Source organism: Thermobia domestica, chromosome 10, assembly GCF_964235325.1.
Source record: "Thermobia domestica chromosome 10, izTheDome1.hap1.1, whole genome shotgun sequence".
In the NCBI taxonomy this organism is placed as follows: domain Eukaryota; kingdom Metazoa; phylum Arthropoda; class Insecta; order Zygentoma; family Lepismatidae; genus Thermobia; species Thermobia domestica.
Genome location: NC_137463.1, coordinates 203,039,477 through 203,061,425, shown reverse-complemented (window position 1 = coordinate 203,061,425; position 21,949 = coordinate 203,039,477). Strand labels below are relative to the sequence as shown.

The 21,949-nt window shown below is 35.4% G+C and overlaps 1 protein-coding gene and 1 non-coding gene across 3 annotated transcripts in view; both read right to left on the bottom strand.

The window, feature by feature from the left end:
- The window catches only part of qin (tudor domain-containing protein qin), a 613,696-nt gene that overhangs the window by 376,475 nt on the left and 215,272 nt on the right, over positions 1-21,949 (bottom strand). The gene's annotated exons all lie outside the window — the stretch shown is intronic.
- Positions 19,527-19,598, bottom strand: TRNAL-CAG (transfer RNA leucine (anticodon CAG)). Its single transcript has one exon. It is a non-coding gene; the product is annotated as a tRNA-Leu (tRNA).

Genomic DNA, 21,949 nt, shown 5'->3' with positions numbered 1-21,949 from the left:
TGAATTTCGCCGTATTTTTTTCACCTTATTTCACTTTATTTTTATTCATTATAGTACCAGTCATTTGTACACACAAGTGCTTCAGACAAACCATATCTATTGCAAATAAAAGTGAGGTTCTCATTTGAGATTTTACCATTCATTCCCGCTTCACCCACTTACGGACAGAGATCGGAAAGATAATTTTCTATCATTTCCTCTTTTGCATAATGTTAATTATACTTCAATAATCTTTTTCTCCGTTGCATTATACTCGAGCCGTGGAATGGTAAATACCCTCTTTCCTATACGAGTTTTATTCTGTTCATTTATCTCCAACTATTTTCATATTAGGGGACTAGTGGTACTGGACGTTTTATCTGATACAGGCACCATGTCTTGGCGGCCATTTTGAAAACCGTGACCCATATGAAAAATCTTTTGATACAATACTGTTTAGTGTTTCAAAATTTATCCAACAACGTATCACTTGACCCATATTTCGGTTCAAAATTTCTAAGTTTGGCCCCCTTGAAAGGTAGCCGTGGAGCACTGCGAGAACATTAATCGACGCGCCCCATGCCTTTCCTCTTTCACTTTCTGACTGTTCGTTTACCTCCAACTGTTTTCATATTAGTGGTACTGGACGTTTTATCAGATACAGACACCATATCATATTGGTCTTCTTGAATACGGTGACCAATATGAAAAATCTTTTACCACAACGCTTTTTACTTTTTAAAGATCTATGGAACGAGGTATTACTCGCCCCATGTTTCCATTTAAAATTTTAAAGTTTGGCCCTGGTACCCCATGAAGGGTGGCCCCGGGAGGCGCCGCGACAACACCATTCGGTGTGCCCCATTGCACTTCCTATTTGAGTTTTTCTTCGGTTCATTTATGTTCAACCGTTTTCGAATATCTCCGTGGAAAGATTAAATATATACATATATCCGTGGACCCAGTATATGATCAAGGGAAGGGCTAAACCATGGTTTGCCGCTTTATCCAGTGTAAAGGAAGTAGGATTGAAACTCATTTTATCCAGTGTATACCTGAGCGTTAAGGGGAGCTATAGTCCCTATAGCCCTCCCGTATGATCTGCGAAATATATATATATATACTAAAAATGCTGAAATTTTGTACCAAGTTGGGAAATTCTTCTAGATACTCTGCAATATCACTAGATAAACAATGTTGCTAAAAGCAAAATAAAGTTGTATTTTCTCAAATTGCGCTACGTAAAGTATTACATATTTCTAATTTAGTTATTTAACAAAACCACAATAGCCCATACATTATTTAGTGTAACAAAGGACAACACAGTATCATTAACATCAACATTTTGGAAATCTCTAATAAATGGCATGGACGGTGCAATGCGCATCAACTGTATCTTAGCTTCAAATACTGTGATCATGGTATAATATATTTCGAATGAATGAGGGAACAAAGTTACAAGAAACGAAAAATTTAAATGTTTCTAAAGACTTTACTTCGAAAACGCGCTGACATATCACGTCTCATCATGCAGATGCTTCCAAAAGACTTAAATGATTATAACGCCATTTACAACAACTATTATTTCACAAAGTTTCAGAGATACCAAACACATTGATAGTGATTGTTATACTGCTTAAAATGACGTATTTGTATTAAATTTTTATAATGATTATTGCTTTCCTTTGCTTCTATAACATTACAACAATAGTTTTTGGTGGTTTTAATTACAACAAGTCGCAGTTACATTATTTTAAGCAGCGTTGCCCACTTAAATAAATTGCTAAATATTATTCTAAATATGTACAAATAACGTAGATGAACTGCAAGATATTTTAAAATTACTCGTAGTTTGTTTTATGGTGCAAGAATGCTTTCAAGAGAAGACGTGTTTCATAGTCTTTGGGCTACTTATAATGTTAATGTTTAAGTCTTCGTTCCAGCAATACATGTAAATGCAAATTGTAACTGAAATTAAATGTAACTGATACATTTTCAGTAACACTAGTTGTTTCCCCTAAGCCTTAGGCCTGGTGTACACTTCAGATTAAGACCGTGTTTAATTAAAAGTTCTAATTACACACTAATTACATTTCACTTGCTTTAGTTTGACCACCGATCACATCAAACTCGACCCATACCACATAGCTATATGCAATTATTCAAGGACTTACAGTTAGTAATACACAGTGTTCACTTTTGTTTTGTTTTGTTTTAGTTTAACGTCCCACAGTTATGCTAGGGCGGCTAAAGGAGACGTGGAGCTAATGATTATAAGTGGAATCCGAACCACTTCGGTCGTTCAACTTTACCCCTACCGGAAATCGAACTCGAGACCACGCGAACCGAAATCAAGAGTGCTAGCCACTAGACCAAATGGGGGTTCTCACATTATGTTGATTTAAATCATTCAGTCAGTGTTGCCAGATTCTAAGATTAAAAAGTAGCGTGTCTGTATTCCGAAAGTAGCGAATTCAAACTATTTGTAGCCTAAATATATAGATATGAATACTGATGATGCTAATGAAATAATTTAATATGAGCTGGAAAATGTGCTGGACGTATTGCAAGAAGAAATTATGATCGACGGACGAAAACAATTCTAGACTGGACACCACAAGACAAAAACAGCCTAGGAAACCCTCGCATACAAGAAGGTGTGACGAAATCAAGAGCCACTGAGGAGTAACCTGGAAAAGAATTGCCCAAGTTAGATAGTTGTGAAGACTTGGAAAGACCTTCATCCAGCAATGGATTGATAATGGTTGATTATGATGGTGGTGATGATTTTATTATATCTAAACCTCGGAGGTAAACTAAACCAAGTCATAATTTCGTGATTTTACAGAAGCAAAAAACTGGTTCCTCAACTAAGACTATCTATATAACTTTTACTAGGTAAGGTAGGGTAAAAATTGATCCAGAATTTAATGAAAGTCGTAGAACGAAAAAAAGTATTTTTGACTATTCAATCCATCATGTTGCAGCAAAACTACGAAAATTAACACAAAAGTAAACTAGAAAGTTAAGAATCACTTGTTTTGGCGAGTGAGAGAAAAATAGATACAGATAACTCGAATTACCTATATACTTATATAATATGTATGTCCATGTTTCGCAAGTAATTTTTAATCAATATAAAATTTCAACTTAAGGAAAGCAAGATTAGTTTTCTCGAATAAAGATTGCATGCACCATTGAGAGCTCAGGAATAAGATTATTCTATGTTACGGCACTGGATATGTGCTTACGTAATGCATTACGACCTTATGAACTTGTATAATAAACAGAATGCACTTAAAATGAGACGCGAATTATGCGAAACATCGGACTTTGAATCTAACTTGTTTTGTGATCCAACTCGAGACCTCACATAGCAAAGATGAGTGTAATAGCTCCCACCACAAGGTTCAGGCCGTTCGTGTTATAAAGTGTCAATTAAACACGGAGATGTGAAATGGTAATAAAGCATTTCATCAATTTCAAACAAAATACGTATATTGTACTAATAATTTACCCTATTTGTTAAGATAATGAACGTTATATTCTGTTTTTAAAATGACAGTCAAAGCAGAATGTATTGAATAATAAATGAGAAATTGTAAAGTTTCAATTTCGGTACGATTAAATACATTCGTGCTGCTATGTGTTACGTTATCCGTTAGGAGGTATTGAACAATTCTGATTCAAAGGAAGGAAATAAACTACTGTATAGTACTGGAGTTAATTTAATAGAGTTTAATTGTATAGGCAGTTCTGACGCTATATGAGACAAAGTCTATTGCTGAAAGTGAAATATGGGTTCTATTAGGGTTTTAGGGTGATATACCCACTGATCATGGAACCTGGAATACGCGCATGGAAAGCATTAGCACTAGCAAATTAGCTATGAAGAGGTACACCATATCATAATTCTAAGTCAAAATGAAAGGAAGAAATAAGCGGAAACGACAGACTGTACGAGAATAATACTTTCACTATTTTAATTTCACACTATTTATTTCGAGACTTTCGAGACGAGACCGAGACTTGGTACTCGAGACCGAGACCGAGATCGAGACAAGCATCTGTTGACCGAGACGAGACCGAGACCGAGACGGTGATTTTTTACTCGAGACGAGACCGAGACCGAGACCGTTATTTATCAACCGAGACGAGACCGAGACTGTACAAAGTCTCGTCTCGTCTCGTCTCGATACCATCCCTATCTGAAAGCCTCGTGGTTGGCCAACACAACGCCTCATAAAAAGTTTCAATAGGACAATTAGGGGAGCTTCACCACTTGTATAACTGTTGATTTTTGCTTCTGAGGAGCAGAAAGTGTAAAAATTTCGTGTGTACGATGAGAGAGATTTTTTTCTTTCTGTCTTTGTATAGAGCCAATGAATAACCCATTTTCACAGTGCGTTGTCGACATACCAAAAAAGTTTTTGAAATGAGTTGAACCCCATGTAGCAACAGTGGTGCCAGCCCCCCAAAAATCTTAAAATTTGGACAGGGAATTTTTGTGAATTTTTACCCCTACATTTTTCTTCATAATTTCCCGTTTTAATTTCCGTCGGCAACACTGCAATAAAACTTACGCCATAAAATTGCCACATTCTTCTTCTTTACAAAAAAAAAAGTCTTAATAATATCAATCGAGTGAATAGTCTTTGAGTTACAGTTCATTAACTAAAAGTCTACGAAAATGCCAAAGATGACCCTGTCTCGAAAGGGTTAAATATTATTATGAAAAATGAGCTATAGAAACGAAAACACTTGAAATGCGTTAAACAATTAGAACAGTTTAATACGTTTTTAACAATTTCTGCAGCAAACTGAATATTGATTCAATATGAACACAAAATGTAATTCTACCATCGAGTGAATATAAAGTCTGACAACCTGTAAAAGAAACATCTGACGATCTATTTGACAGATGCAACAGACCCAACATAAATGTTTAGTTTACTTAGGTTAAGGGAAGATTATACTATCTTGCTAGCTGTTAGACAATTTAATATTGATAGACCAACCGACAACGGACTTGGTATATTGTTAAAATTAAATCATTACGTAACAGAATCTTAAACAAACCAGTTGAGCAGACTTAAAATAATAATAATAATAATAATAATAATAATAATAATAATAATAATAATAATAATAATAATAATAATAATAATAATAATAATAATAAGGTATAATTAAACAAAAGCAGATATCTTTGAACACAAATGCCACTGAAAGGTTTAGATGTTATCTTTTTGTATTAATTATTATTATTATACTTCATTTCTCATTCTGATAAAAGACAAAAAAATCGGGCCTAAAAATAGCTCTGTCAGACGGGATTATTTTATAGTTAAAATGGAACACGCTTAATACAGGAAATCTTATAAACTATTTAATAATTTCAAATGACACCAACCCTTTTACTTCTCAACCCATTTTGTTGCTAGTAATATTGCATATTAAACACATATACCTAAGTATTGAGTAATTATCCATGTCTGTACTATGGAGAATGTTACCTCCTACTCCTCCACGTTTTGTAACCTTCTCTGGTATATGTTCTTCTATGTCCATCTGATGGGACAGATATGGACTGCATATAAGCCATTCGAGTGGATTAGGTCGAACAATCTATCGACTAGGGAAACAATCACAAAAACCACGAATATTTATGAGTATTCATCACCCTGCATAAACAAAAGCTGTAACGCAATTTTGTAACATTTTCACTCTAGATATGACCAATAATGAAGGCCGAAGTTATGCCGAACATGCTGGTACCTTCGGATTTACTGAATCCTTTCAATACAGCCACGAGGATCCTCATTCTTCCAATAATGGAAGTTATATATCCACCCACCCACCCAAACTACACACACAAAATATGAAAAGTCTCATCAGACCATACAATGTTGTTAATACCTCCGGTTAGCCATCATGACACGCAAAAACAGACGAACAAAAAGCATATTCCAGTTCCTGGTGGAACCGGTTTTCGGGTCTGAACGGATCCGGTTCTAGAAGATCCGGAACCGGTTCTGAAAACCGGATCTCCAAGAACAACTTTATGACCATCCCTACGCTAAACCCGAGCTGCTGGCAGGCTGTGAACAGTGTGCTAGATGAAATGGTGGAAGCGACAGGCAGGCGCCCAGGTCCGCTTGTCTCATTTGGCTAAATAAACTGGGTAATTGGCAAACTCATTGGCTAAACAGGCAAACTGGCCAACTCATTAGGCTAAACACCCACTGGTGGACCAAATTTTTTTCTGGGGACACAAGCGGGTCTGGGCGGGGAAGGCACAAGCGCATGGTTCTCTTTGCATTTTTTTTGAAGGTGAACTTTGTGCCTCCGGGCTTTGGGATCCAGGTCTGGAACCGGTTCTGAAGACCGGATCTTCGAGAACCGGTTCCGCCGGAACCGGAACTTTGTGGCCATGCCTAACAATTACTATAGTGATCGCAAGGGGTCGTGAAACTTGACCTAGATCTGCCGATTTCACCACTTAATAGAAAGAGTGTTCCGGTCATCAAACCCCATCTATGAAATTTTACCAGTATTGTCTCTCGTACTTTACGGAGAACATCTCCTGAGGGTACAGTGTCGTTGAATTGCCGCTTTGTTTCGTTTTGTTTATTTTTGTTGCTGTAGTCAATTCCCGCTGCTATTATTGTTACAATTTAATTCGAATAATTGTTACCCTTCGTGTTATATTTCTTTAAGTGCAGTTTTTTTTTCCCCGGTCATTCACAATGTCTTTTAAATTCGGTAACACTGTTGGCGTACTTGTTGGTGATGTTTTCTTGTGTGCGCGTTTGGAAGACAGCCCCAAGAATAGTACTGAAATCTTCCGATGTGTCGCACGTGAAGAGAAACAGTTTTATGATTGGTGCAGTCTTCACGACTCGTTGCTGTCATTACAGGCCAAATGTGGCCTCCACTGTCTATAGATAGATACTTCTTCAGAATTGTTTCAATCGCTTAATAGGTAAGGACACTTTAAGTTGGACCTTGAATTATGTGAGTTTCTAATAAATAAATAAATAAATAAATAATCGCTATGGACGGCAACATTTTTGGCTGTTCTCGAGACTGACTGTCTTCCTCACATACAGCACTGCCTTCCCCACAGTACTTGCACCAGCAAAACTATCGATTGTTGATAGCTTTCGTTGACTCTCTTTTTCATTGTTTTGTCGCATGGATTCCATGTCCCGTTCTCCCCTTCTTTTGCACGCATACCACATTCGCCGAAACTCATTCCAGCTTGGTTCCGGCATTATATTTCGCTTGGAAAAAGACATATAATAAAACCTCAAGGAAGTTCTGTCTACATCATCTCAGTTTTATCAAAATCACTTTACAAATAAGAAAGTTATATTTATTTAAAAAGCAGAGAGTGACTTGTTAGACAGCCCTTTATCTTAAGAAAAGTATATGCAAAGCCGGCAACTTCGCTTCAAATTATCCACATTCTCTCAATTGCTGGAGAAAGATCTCAAATAATATACGCGACCTGTATAGACAAATGGTTAATGCCGAAAGAAAAAAGCCTTGAAGTACTTTTACATTTAACCAGATGACGTACGCTAAAATCAATAGACAGTATTTAAGAGTACCCAATGAATAAGGCCTTGAACTGCCAGGCCTGCTCGCTATGTCCCATAGCCCCGCGGGAAGGTGAAAACAGTTTCCCGTTAAGTCACGCCTATTACTTCTATAGCTGACACAAGGGCAAGATCAAGTGTCTTTACCATGTATCATTCATCCTATGATGATTCTTGCTCTTCCTTTCTTCAAAGGATAATATGATACAGATTTTCGGCCATTTTCCTTAATACAAAAAATGTGTGATGGAAGTGTTCATTTCATAAGTATACTACTCGAGGAAAAACAAAAGTGTCATTTCTGTCATTATTGAGTAGCCCCTTAAATACCATAGTAAACTAGAAAATTACGTTTTTGACAAGAATTTTGTGTTTCTAAGATATAAATGTAAAAGTGAATCAGATTTGGTGTAATTTAGAAAATTAATTTCAGTTCTTACCAGAAACTCGATCTCAAGAATAGACATCCACATTTCAGTCGTTTTAGTTCAATAACGCTTGTTTGGGATCAGAATTTAAGTTTCAAATCAAATATTGTCGCCTTGTGATACACAGTTCAGTTCAAGATATATCTATCCGTTCATCATGAACGGAATTGTGAAGTTTTATTTGGTTGTAGAAGATGATTAAATTAAGAGAAAATCCTAAAGCAGGCATGTAGAAGAAAGCACGATAGACCAGTGGTTCTCAACCTAATTTCTATAACGACCTCCATTTTATCACATCCTCTTGCCAGTGACCCCCTTATAATTCCTGGTTTATAATAAGTTTGTGGAGGATTTTAATATACCTATCGCAGAAATCTCACAATATCCATCTAGGCCCTATTTCTATAATAGTATAGAATCCATTTCTTGTATATAGTGGATACAGTAACTTCCCTAAAAACGAATGGATTTAAAACCAAATTTGATCAGTTCATTCATATTACAAATATCAAATCTGATCCGTCATGCTATTTGTAAATGAAGGTCGTTTAAAGATTTTAAAACTTCATAACTCCCTTAATTTTGAGTCATATGATTAAAAAAATAAAGTGACTTCTAATTTTGATTTTTAAAAAACTTGGGGAGTTGTTTAAAAAAAATATTGAGTATTTCAAATGACTTGATAATGTGCATCATGAAGACTGAACCGGACGTTTCCGCACTAGTGAAATCACACCATGCTCAAGTATCTCATTAACTTTCAATTTTAATTGCATTTCAATACACAAGTTTTGTTGCATTTGTATTTTTCTGATATTTCAATATGCAGTTCTCATTAGTTTCATATCGTACCTCTTTCATTTAAATTGATTTTCAAAAAGCTCTGCATCTGTTGAAAATGTTTAGTAGATCTTTTTTTTTGTTCTTAACAGTATGTATAAAAATAAAAATATGTCTATCAGAACGAAATTCAAAATAATATTTGAAAAAATTTTCCGCTTTAGATCCTAATTACATTTATCTCTTCCACTTATCTTCGAGACACCCATGAAACCCTCTCGCAATCCCAGGTTAAGAAACATTGCGATAGATAGTTATTTCAATACAACTTAGTATGACATATGCTTTAAAAGTTCACAAATATATGGATAACAGCATCTACAGCATGATAATGACGATGCTACTATTACCAATGATAATAATGTGGGTAAATACGTTAACAATACAAGACATGATATTAAAAGCGTGAAAGTAACTTAGGGTTATGATGGATAAGTTTACTATGCTGTTTCCTCGCTTGTTATCCCAAAGAATCTCTCCCAAAACAATGTATTTGCAAACACGAGCGTTATTGTAAACATTACCTCGAAACGATGTTTCAGTTAAAGAAAAGCAATAATACGGTTCTATATACTTTTTTTCCATTTTTTATTAAAAGTTTACTGAGTGCCCCAAATTACCGTTGCGTTTTATGTAACTTAGTCTTTATTCCAACATAACTTATAAAAGAAAAGCACCATTTAAAATAACATGGATCCGTTGAGAATGAAGATACAACTGTATTGTTGCCTCTGCGGTAGGTGAGTAGGCGTGTCCTACAAATATTTTTGCAGGAGGAGAAGTCAAGCGGTAGCTCGTTTGAAGATTTTATTTAATACCTAATATATTTCAAAAAAGATTTAAAAAAAAAAATCAATAATAAAAGAAATCGTGATCAAATTTTAAACTTGAATATTTCGACATCCACACGTTAACGTGCCAAGAAGGCAACTGCGAAAAAGATAGATCTTTTGCAAAATATTCGTTATTAACAACCGCCTGTTTCACAGAAAAACAAAGCGTGTTATACGAATGTAGAATAGATTGTATATACATATCATAAAATAACAAGTATACACGACAAATTCGATGAAGGCCTAATGCTACAAGAACACAAATGGCTTTCCTTATTATTTAAAGTGCTTCTTTTCCGTCAATATATTGTGCCTTGGAAAAAGTGTCTAAATATGTTTTATGAAATAGATTTCAGCTCAGCCTAATGTCCAGGGTTAATCTCTTTCTTGACCTCCCTCATCCTTTGCCTATTTCAACCCTCTCTCTCTCCTAATCTATTTAACATAACTTATAATAATGCCTATTTACGCACTTTAAAAAAATGGGAATCTGCGACGATGAAGGGTGGTAAGGTAAATACTAGATAAGTAGGACCTTTTCACTTCAACAGTAAGTCAGTCTAATAAAGTTCCCTATTGAGAAGAAACATGTCATATTTAATTTTTTGCAAATCTTGATTATAAATACATATTGCACTTACTTCCCGTAACAGATTTGGTTAAATCCAAGCCCGAAATTTGGCGGCCAATAACTGAAGAACAAGGTCTTCACTTGGTTAAATTTGAAAAGTTTGTACACCTTAACAAACTTAATATGCGTGCCAAATATCGTGGTGTTCAGGCATTCAGTTCCTGATTTTTTTTAAATATCAAACAGTGCTTGGATTCAAGTAAATAAAACTCCAACTTCGATGGCAAATAACTCGAGGACCAAACACCTACAAAACATAATATTTCATATGGGTACTAAGCTCATAAAGATCTACCACCATACCAAATTTGGTTAGGATTCGATGAGTTCTATCAATTACTTTTACTGAAATTTCTTAATTTCACTGAGTTTAAACCAAACTTCGATGCCTAATAACTTGGAAACTAAAAATCTTACATAATATTTCATACTATGCTCGAATATGTACAACGCCCGTCAACATTTACCACCTCGAGAATGAATGATCTGCGTATCATATTATTTCGTGAACGTACTAAACTGCACGAGATCTACTACCGTACTAAATTTGGTAAAGGATTAGGAATTAGATTTCTGGTCAATCGACATTCAAAGTTTGGTTAGATCGGATTAGTATTGTCGACAGCATCCACATGTGATGATGTTTCACTAAGTAGAATCTTGATGGTCAATAACTCAGGAACCAAAGGCATACACACCAAATATTTGATGGGTACTAAACCTGTGAAGTTCTATCACCATCTCAATTTTGGTCAAGATCGGAAGAATTCCAGCGATCGCATACGATATATACCGTCTTTCTGATATAATTTTTATAAAGAAAAAATGAAGGACGAAAATTTATATGCGAAGTATACTAACTGCTTTATGGCTTCTTTGAATATTTTGTATCTCTTGAGGAAAATACAAAGAGTGTACTTCGTGTAGACAAAATGTGTCAATTGAAGTTCCATCTGCGTCTGAAGAGAATCAATCAATTTTGAGGAATAAGCTTTAAGTATTCTAGTTGGAGAGATTTGTCCTGACACTGACGATGCAACGTGTATATTTTGACACTCATTTTCTGAAGACAACAGAGGCGAGTTGTGGATTTAGTATGTAAGTTGTGAATTGTGGCACCATGTTGATTGTGCGTACGCGCCTTTGGCGTGGGAGACCCGGGTTCGATTCCCGGCGGGAGCGCATGTGGTTCGGATTCCACGTTAATCAGTAGGTCCACGTCTCATATAGCCTTGCTGGTAAACGGGACGTTAAACTCAAAATCAACTCAACCATGTTGATTGTTCGGGATGTTAAAAGAACATATAAATCTGTGACTTTTGTCAGTAAATAGACTGTAGAGAGCTGTTTCTACATAGTCAACAATAGCGTTGACTGCCTTTTGTAGACCTATAACGGGGAATGTAAACCTAGGTGCCTTAATAAATGAGTACGATTGTTGCGAATACAAGCCTGCATTTAATTAGGTAATTTTTTTAATTCTTGTAAGTATACTGATATTGGGGTTCCACATTACCACCTTACTTTTGAAACGACCAAATTTGGAGTATTAGAGAAAATGTGGATCATTTATATCTAATTAAGCATATTATCTTAATTTGATGGTATGTTGCACTGGTAAACATAATACAGATTGTGTACACAAAGTTCGGGTGTAATTTATGTACAGTGAAACCTCTCTATGTTGGCCACTATCGGTTCTATTAAAAAGTGGTTAACTTACAGAGGTGGCCAACTTACAGAAAATAAGAGTAATTAGTGAATTTTTAGAATAGGACTCTTAATATTACTTGGTTGTAAAATTTCAATAAGCAATGGCACGACAGCTGCTTTTAAATAATTTATATAGAGTAACCATAACAATATACAGTACCAGTAAAAATACTACAGTATGTTTAATATATGTACACACCTTTTGCGTGAAAACTAGTCTGGTACACTGAATTATTCGGATTGAAAGCACAATAACACAAACAACCATAAAACAGAAACTTATGTGCGCCGTTTATTGAAATTGATATTTATCACACTGAATTATTCAGATTAAAAAACAAGGAAAGCAAAATTATACAGTACATTGAACAACTTATATGAACTTTATATGACTTTTTCAGTTGTTAGTTTTTTTTTTTTTTTTTTGGCCATATATGCACATTCCAATTTTGTAGTTCACTATCTCTTGTTAATTAGCTACAAGTGTGACCCTCGGAGCAAAAAGATGTGTTGAGAAAATCTTACGGGAATTCATATCTCAAAACCTCCCCTATATTTCGACAAGCCATCAGGTACCAATATGCCAACAGTTGACAATTGAAATGGTTAGCCTTAACCTTAAGAATTTTCCGGATGCCAAAAACTAACAGGGGTTCCACAATACTACCTTTACCTCTATTTTACTTTTATTTTAAATTAGAATCAATTACCCACTTCGCTGGGTTAAATTAAGAAAAAAAAAGTAATGTTTCGTTAGTCAGTCACTTTTTACTATTACTAAAGCGCTCCCTGATATTGGTCAATTTCGATTACTTTTATATATCCCCTCTCCTCCCCATGTTGAGGGTCACGGCATCGGAAGTGTCACTGTTCATCTCAGCGACCCCGAAAAGTATGAATTCGACACTGATATTGGTCAATTTGATTTTATATATATATATATATATATATATATATATATATATATATATATATATGTCCCCCTACCTTCCCACAATTTTTGCGGAGCTGAATTTGGATTTAAATGGCGTCAAAAGTGTCACTGTTCACCTCAGCAACCTCAAAAACGATAGATTTGACACTAATATAGGTCATTTTCGATCATTTGTAAATGTCTTTCCCCTCCTTTAAGTTACATCGTCAGAGTGATATGACAAAAATAATCTCATGTTCGAACTTCACCTAGGTTGAAAATTTGATCGAGATCTGGCCGGTGCTTCAAAAGTTATTAAGTTTTATTTATTTTTATACCACTCCCTCTCCTACCTCCTCCCCTTGAATAGATAAATACCATCTCAGGCCCGAACCTCATCTATGTTGAAAATTTGATCGAGATCGGTCAGGTGGTTCAAGAGTGAAGTCACATAGACAGTCACTTACAATTTTTTTTTTTTTTTACCTATATATATCCGGCTCCCCATCCCCTAGGTTGCACCGTAAAAGTAAAATAACGAAAACATCCTAGGTCCGAACGTCATCTATGTTCAAAATTTGATCGAGATCGGTTGGGTGGTTCAAGAGTTATTAAGTTTTATTTATTTTTATATATTTGTCCCCTCCCCTACCCCATCCCTAAGGCCTACTATCAAAGTGATATGATAAAAAACACCCCAGGTCCAAACTTAATCCATATTGAAAATTTGATTAAGATCGGTCCTGTGGTTAAAGCGTGATGAAGTCACAAAGACGGTCACTTTTATTTTTATTCTTTTTACATAGATCTCCCCCTTCCCCTCCCTTGGTTTGCATCTTAAAGTGAAATAACGAAAACATCCCAGGCCTGAACTTTATCTATGTTGAAAGTTTGATCAAGATAGGTCTGGTTGCTCAAGGGTTATTAAGTTTCATTTGTTATAGATTTCTCCCCTCCCCTCCCCTAAGTTCTACCGTTAAAGTGATATAATAAAAACCACCTCAGGTCCGAGCATTATCTGTTATTTTTTTTTTTTTTTTTTTTTAAAGATTGGTCGGATGCTTTAAGCGTGATGAAGTCACAAAGACAGTCACTTTTATTCTTACTTTTTTTTCACATATATCTTCCCCTCCCCTTAGTTGCACTGTAAAAGTGAAATGAAGAAAATATCCTAGGCCCGAACCTTATCTATGTTGAAAGTTTGATCGAGATAGATCGAGTGTTTCAAGAGTTATTAAGTTTTATTCATTTTCATATATTTCTCCTCCTCCCCTCAGATCTACTGTTAAAATGAAATGATAAAAAAAAAAAACTTCCCAGGTTTGAACTTCATATGTGTTGAAAATTTGATTGAGATCGATCGGGTGGTTCAAAAGTAATTCATTCACAAACATAGTCACTTTTATTTTTATATTTATTGATTTTTATGTATCTCCTCCTCCACCCGTCCCCTATGTTGCCCCGTCAAAGTGAAATAATAAAAATTATCCCAGTCCCGAATCTCATCTACATTGAAAATTTGAGCAAAATCGATTGAGTGGTTCAAGAGTTATTCAGTTTTATTTATTTTCCCCTCCTCCTCCGCCCCTAAGTCGAACCGTCAAAGTAAATAGCTACGCTGAAAATTTAATCAAGCGTACCGTCAAAGTAAATAGCTACCCTGAAAATTTAATCAAGATCAGTTAGGCGGTTCAAGAGATTAAGAGTCACAAACATAGTCTCTTTCAATTTTATAATATAGATAAATTGTCGAAGCAATAGTGCTTTTCCTCTTACTACGGAAAAAAAAAAAAATACTCAAACTTCTTGATACACAGTTCCTTCTCAAGCAAAATAACAGAATTCACGACATTTCCATGGGTTTTACAGTCCAAAATGTTCCTATTTCACAGTCGGAAAGTATATACAAATAACCACTACCGATCGCACAACGAGAATTAAAAAAAACACCCAGTAAGGATTCTGATTGCCATTTTTTTACTTGAAAATTTTCTACATTTTCAAAGTTTGTTAACGAAATGCACAGGTTATTCCATGTTTGCTCATGGTATACGAAATCTCTGGCTTAATTACGTTTCTAGAGTTGGGCGGGCACCCTGTGATAACGTCAGCAGCAGAACATCTAGTCATCCGGGGTGCAAAAATATTTTTTTAGATTATTTTTGTTGATCTTTTTTATTTAAATCAAATTATCTTCTCGTATAATACAAGTCGCGAACTGAAGAAAAATAATTAGGAATTAGTATTAAATGTTAATTATGCCATTTAAGTGAAAGTATTGAGGTTGAATTTTTAATTAATCTCCAATCGTTAACATATTTCAATCCCACACAATGTTTCTTAAGCATTAAGGAAAAACTACAGCAACGTTTATCAACATGACACACTTTTTTCACAAAAGTTACTGATATTTAGCAGGAGCATATTTTAAAAAAATCGAAACTAGCTTGCGGCACGAAATACATATAATATACATAAATTTCACCTCAAGTTCTAAAATCTATATGAAAAAAAATGTCAATTGTGATTTCGGCGTTGGAATAGTTACGATTTAAAAACCGTGTGCTACGAAGAGAATTCAGCAGGATTCCCCGTTATTCGTTCAAAACGGAATTTTCCCTCATCATCATTGGAATAACACTCGTTTTCATACCGTGCTGTACATACATTTGAATCTCATTGTATTATTATTATTAGCTTCCAAAATCGAAACAATAGAAACGGGATTTTTATTTACTTTAAATTATTTCGAAATTTGATTTAAATCAACTATTTTTATATTTAAATCAGACTGATTTAAATTAATTCACCTTGTAGTCATGTAGTACCAACCAAACTTCCGTGGGGGGTCTAGATTGTGTAAAACAGCACGCACTCGAAGTTAATTTTGTTAATTTTACAGTGAAACGCTAAGGCGAAAATTATATGAAAGTATTGCATTGCCATCAGGTTTACGTAACTGTACAAATTTCAGAGCTCCAGATGCTAACAGAAAAGAAAAAGTGTAATAAAAAGTATTTCCTACTTGTCTTTTTTTGATTACTTGTTTAATGAGCGCATCTATTTGCTTATTTTAAAAAAAAGTTTAAATAATCATTATATTGATAATAATAATATTGACATTCCTTGTAATGTTAAAATTGTTCCTTGTTATTCCCTGTAACCGTCTGACAAAGCTCTCTCTGGCTTTTTGTAAGTTTTAACTACTTTCCGCGTTTACGTTACTTAAACTTCAGACATTTTCACCATCTTTCTTTTTTTCTTATAGAAACTATTTTGTAGCTAAATATTTGAATAGCTTCTCTTGAATAAAATATTTATTTCCTTTATTGAGGGAGGGATGCATTACGCCAAATAGACAATAATTAATTTAACTTTTATGTTGATCAAATTGTTTCCAAACTTTTTAGCTTACACAAAACGTAACACTGCTTCAATATGCCATCTAGTATTTTTACAAACGAAAATAATATAAATATTACAACACTATAACAGTTTCAATATTCAGTTAATGAAAGACTACTTCCTTTCTGAATTTGTCACTTTTATGAAGGAAACCACAAATAATAATTACAACTAGTATGTGTGTGTAATTAGTATGTGTTTTTCTGTTAAAGAGTACATTTATCACTATCAAAGAAGATTAGGGATGCGCACGAGACGAGTCGAGACAGGATTTTCCTGACAAAATTCGAGTCGAGACATCAATTTTACAGCACATTTTCGAGACGAGACAGCCACAAATCTTGTCTCGTGCGCATCCCTAAAGAAGATAAACAAAAACAGACACAACCTAATTATTAATTTAAGTGTTTTTTTTTATGCACATACGTATACTGTATAAATAAATAACACGTGAGTATCGTTTTACAGTTTGAAACTAAGACTATCAAACTACGCGAATTCAATACTCATACTTGAAGTAGTGCATCTACAAGTATTGGTTGCCATAGAGTAATAACATCAAAGATAGAATATGTTCCTCAGACGCTAAATCCAAATCAAAAAGCCATTAACCGCTATCCCGTTCTTGTTCTATGACGATAAAGATTGAAACCAAAAATTGTGTATTTCAACAACCTCCGGTTTGAATAGAGGTTGAGAAGGGAGACGGCACCTATTCTTGGGACACTGAATAGATTGCAAAAACTGAACGATAAACGGTCCATCCGTTTGTTGACAGGATCTAAAAAAAGGTAAGAGATATCGAGATGCCGTTTTTTGCAATTAATTCAACGTCCCAAGAATTGGTTCCATCTCCTACGTTATCTCTCTATTCAAACTTGAAGTCGTTCAGATTAGCCATTTTCTGTTCCTCGTTTATCGCTATAGAAAGAAAATGGTAGCAGATAGCGAGGTGTTTTTCATGCAAACAATTCAACGGATAGACAACATATTATGACTATCATAACACTTTACCAAAACTGGAAGTGGTTTAAATTATTACATCGAGTTTCAATACCGGTTCAACATTTATCGTCATAGAACGAATATCCTGTTGTGACGCTGAATCGTTTACCCCCCCCCAAAAAAAAAAAATCTGCTGTTACCGTTTTCGTTCTATGGCGATAAATATTGAAACCGGAAATAACTAAGTTCAACTACTTCCAGTTTGAGGAGGATTAACTAAGCAGATGGAATCTATTCTTGGGATGCTGAATTGATTGCAAACAACCGTATCTTGACAGCATTTACCATTTTTGCTGTACGAAAATCAGTACTGAAACCGAAGGCACTAGTAAATTTGAACCACTTTCTGTTTCGGTTGAGTGTTGTAGATCAGTGCTATTCAACCGGAGGTATGCGTGCCCCTGGGGGTACACGAAGATGTTTCTAGGGGTACATAAAGAGTGCAATGAAGTTAGTGACAGTGCCATTTCACAACTTCTTCCATTCAAACATCAACATATTTGTATGAATATTTCTCTGCATTAACATCAATAAAAACGGAGTATAAAAATTGCTTAAATCCAGAATCAGCTCTGATTTTCGCACTCTCGAAGATTCGACCAAGAATCGTGGAGTTGCCATCCCGGAAACAAGCTCAGTCATCTCATTAACTGGTTAGTTCTAAAGTTACTTTTAGTTTTTGAATTTTTAACATTGTCCTCTGTGTGCGAATTAACAGAGAGGATGAGGGGAAAATCCCCCTCAGTAGAACTGAATGTCTCCCATATGTTTTGAAATCTCCCATGTTAATTTTTTCGGATGTGCAATTTATCCCTCTGTGAAGAGTCTTTTGATTAGCATAATGATTGTACTTTTGTTGGGTCTCTGTTCCCCTTTTAAATCAACAGAACATGTCGCAATACGGCTGCAATACCGCCACAACTCCTCAAATCAGTTAGTTTCGGGTAATTTGAAGGTATTGGTAATAGATTCACTTTAATGTTATTCAATAGTGAAACTAGCGCTCTCACGCAGCTTCTAGGAAGCTAGAGCTATGATTGTTATGATGCTGGATAGAGGGCAGGCTCACAAATCCGAATATATACATAACTTAAAAGTTAACACTTTTTTAGATGTGGCGGTGTTCCAGCCGTGATGCGATGTGTATTAAATTTAATAAGTTCATTTCAATTTAATTTATTTTAAACAGCTTTAGGGGTACAGAATTGGATGGCGAACTGTGTCTAGAGGTACGCGAGAAAAAAAGGTTGAATAGCACTGTTGTAGATAGTCATGATTATGTTGTCTTGAGACGCAGAATCGTTGGCAAAAAGAAATAAAATCTCTCTACCTGTTACCGTTTTCGTTCTATGGCAATAAACGTTGAAACAGAAAATTACTAATCTGAACCACTTCCGGTTTAAATAGATTGTTTACGTAGGAGATGGATCTCAACTTCTCCTTGGGATGATGAATCGATTGCAAAACACCTCATCTCGATATCTCTCACCGTTTTTACTGATACCTGTCGACAGACGGACAGACAAAGCCGTTCTATAAATTTTCCGATACTTATGCATAGCATAGTTCAGAAGTGTCAAAAACTGACAACGAACAACTTAGCTATCTGCCTACTTTCTTGAAAACTATCCACGGGAATTTACTCTCAAGAATGTTTTTTTTTTTTTTTTTTTTTTTTTTTAAAGCTCGATGTCCTCGATCGATTGATATATGCATCAACTTTGCGTATTATTTTAGTTAAACACGAATAAAAATTAGAGTTAATTGCAATTTAAGGAAAATCTCATAAACTATATGTATTATCATCCTACTTTTGTTACAAGAAATAGCTTGATGAGGATATACTGCAGTAGGTTTCACCTTAATAGCTGGCTTGATTCTGGTACAGCATCAAACTCTTTTTCTCAAAAACGACGCACAACTTTTTACATATAACCAAAGCATTTTGTTTCACTTAAAGAGATCCAGCGTTTGGTATATGTCTCATCATTCGACATTTTCTTTTTGTTAAATGAAAAATGAAATCTTTAAGTTTTACGTCCCACGGATATGCCGGTTAGGCTAAAGGGGACGGTGATGATGAGAGATGAGTGAAATGGTGGGATGAAGAAAGTGGGAGGAAACGGGAAAACCCCGAGAAAACCCACGAACACGATGTTCACCACAAAGTCCACACGGCGCGAGCTGGGATCGAACCAGGGACCACAAGCACCTGAGGTGAACGCTCTACCACTGAGCCACCGCGCCCCCTTTTTTTGTTAAATGCTAATAATATTGTAAATATTTCTTCAGCGCATACATAAAATAATAGGACTATTTTATGCATCATCATCTCGTCAGCTCTCATTCTCTAATTCTGCAGCTCTTCTGACGGTAGAAGTCTGCACGGGCTCGGGCCGAGCCCGCGGGCCGGACTCGGGTCTACAAAGCAGATATCACTTCGGGCTCGGGTCGTAAATTTTCAAATATACAACCATATTTCTCGGGCTTTTTCGGGCCTAACTTTGTAAGTGTACTATATAACAATATTTACTGAACCATTCCTTCTGGAGAACTTTTTAAGCACAACTAAAAAATTAAACCTCTAATTGTTGTAAATGAAAATACAATTTTGCGTTAATTATTAAGCTTCCGTAATTCGGACTTATTTCGTGCATATTTAATTATAACACGATCTCTGGCAGGGCTCGGGCCTAAATGCTAAAATATACTTCGGACTCGGGTCGGGTCTCACATTACAAATTCACGGGCCGGGCCGGGCCCGGGCAAAAATTCCGGCCCATGCAGACCTCTCTGACGGTGAGAATTCTGAACACGCTCCATCACTAAATGAACCATTTTCATGCTGGTTGCTTTTAAATCAACAAAATTTTATTTTAATTCTTAAACAATTCTTCTGTTATTGTGAGCTTTGTTTCTGTAAATTAACCTTCTCTGCACTATAAAAAACGACTTAAATTCAACACATTTTACAGTACACTACGCCTTCTGAGCTGTTGCCATTTCGTAATCAAATGAGTAGATTGTTGTTCGTGACATGCTAACAATATTGACAATTCCATGTCTTTTTTATACATATATTATTTCACGTTATGAGATTTTGAACACATCCTGCTTAGTTTAAACTTTACTAGAAAGTTCGTCAAAAGCAATGTTATAAAGTTTGGGGAATGTATTAAAAAGAACTTCAGCTAAATAAGTCGCTGAGAGATGGTGAAATTTGAGAATAAAGTGAAATACCCTTGAAGTGGTGAAAAAAATCCTAATAAGCAAACAGGTTAAGAAAACCGGATAGTGAAAGACGCTGTGTGTATGCGATCAAATTAAAAGCGGATATTTCAAAATCTTGTCAGTTGCATACAAGTTCCACGGGAAATGAAATATGTTTAAAATGTGTTCGGGCTGACTTATTAGTTGCGGACAAGATTAATGATTGACGTCATCTTTGTCCAAAAGAAAATTGTGCAATCAATAATGAACCGAATTTCTGAATCTCGTCGCAAATTGATGGTAAGTTCATTTGGATTCTAGTGTTAGCGTCCCCTTCAGCATCGAGGTTAAATGAAGCGTGGACTTACAGCTTAACGTGGTATCCTAACCACATCAGCTCTCACTGGGAATCGCAAACCATATAATCATCATGGAGCTCGTCTTGCAAACTGAATTACTACGTCGTTCCATTGATAAAAGAACATTTAAAGTTAACTCGGTGTCTGGAAAGATTTAATATTAACTTACCCGAAAGATAACGCAGAGAGCCGCATAGTCAGTAAGGCGTCAACCTTCCAACTGGACGACCCAGATTCGATCCTCGATAGCGACAGCGAAATCTCCACCCAGCGTTTTTGTAAAATGGGAACCTAAGGAACTAAAGAAGGCTGGAATGTGTTACTGCCTATTTTACCTCCATGAGAACAGAAGTCAAGAAAGTCTGGAGCCATTACCTTACACAATAACTGGACCTTTATAACATGACCCAAAAAGGAGGAGTAGGAACATTTACTTTACTAGAAAGGAAAGGGAATCAATTATTTTTACGACTGTTCCAATTTAGACCTCTCTTCGTAACTCAATTGGGTTGGTTGGCAGAACTCTCCATTAGATTTTTTTTTAGTAGAACCCGACGAATGAAGACAATAACAGCAGATATTCACTTATAATTCGAACCACAAGCGTTTAACTTAGGTAATTACAAAAAACGGATTCAATACCTTAAGTTAATATCATGTACGCCAATGTTAATACTAATCTCAATCCTACATCATCTCCATGCCAATCAACATAAACCTTTAATGCAAATTTCACAACAATCTTTTATATTATCTTTAAATAGCAATTAACGCTTTGTTAATACAATTGGTTATTTACCAATGGCTGCTACAACTAACCACAAGAAATCATTCATTTTACTTAAGAAGCCCTCAAGTCCAATAAATTATCAGTTAATAATCGTACAGCACATATGTTTAATATGTCTTGTCGGAACTAGGAAATCAGTCTCTACTTTTACAATTAATTGAACATCCTCTAGTACACTAAGACAAACTTAAAAACAACGATCTTTTTGACTGCATTCTTTAATTTAATTTGTGCTGAAT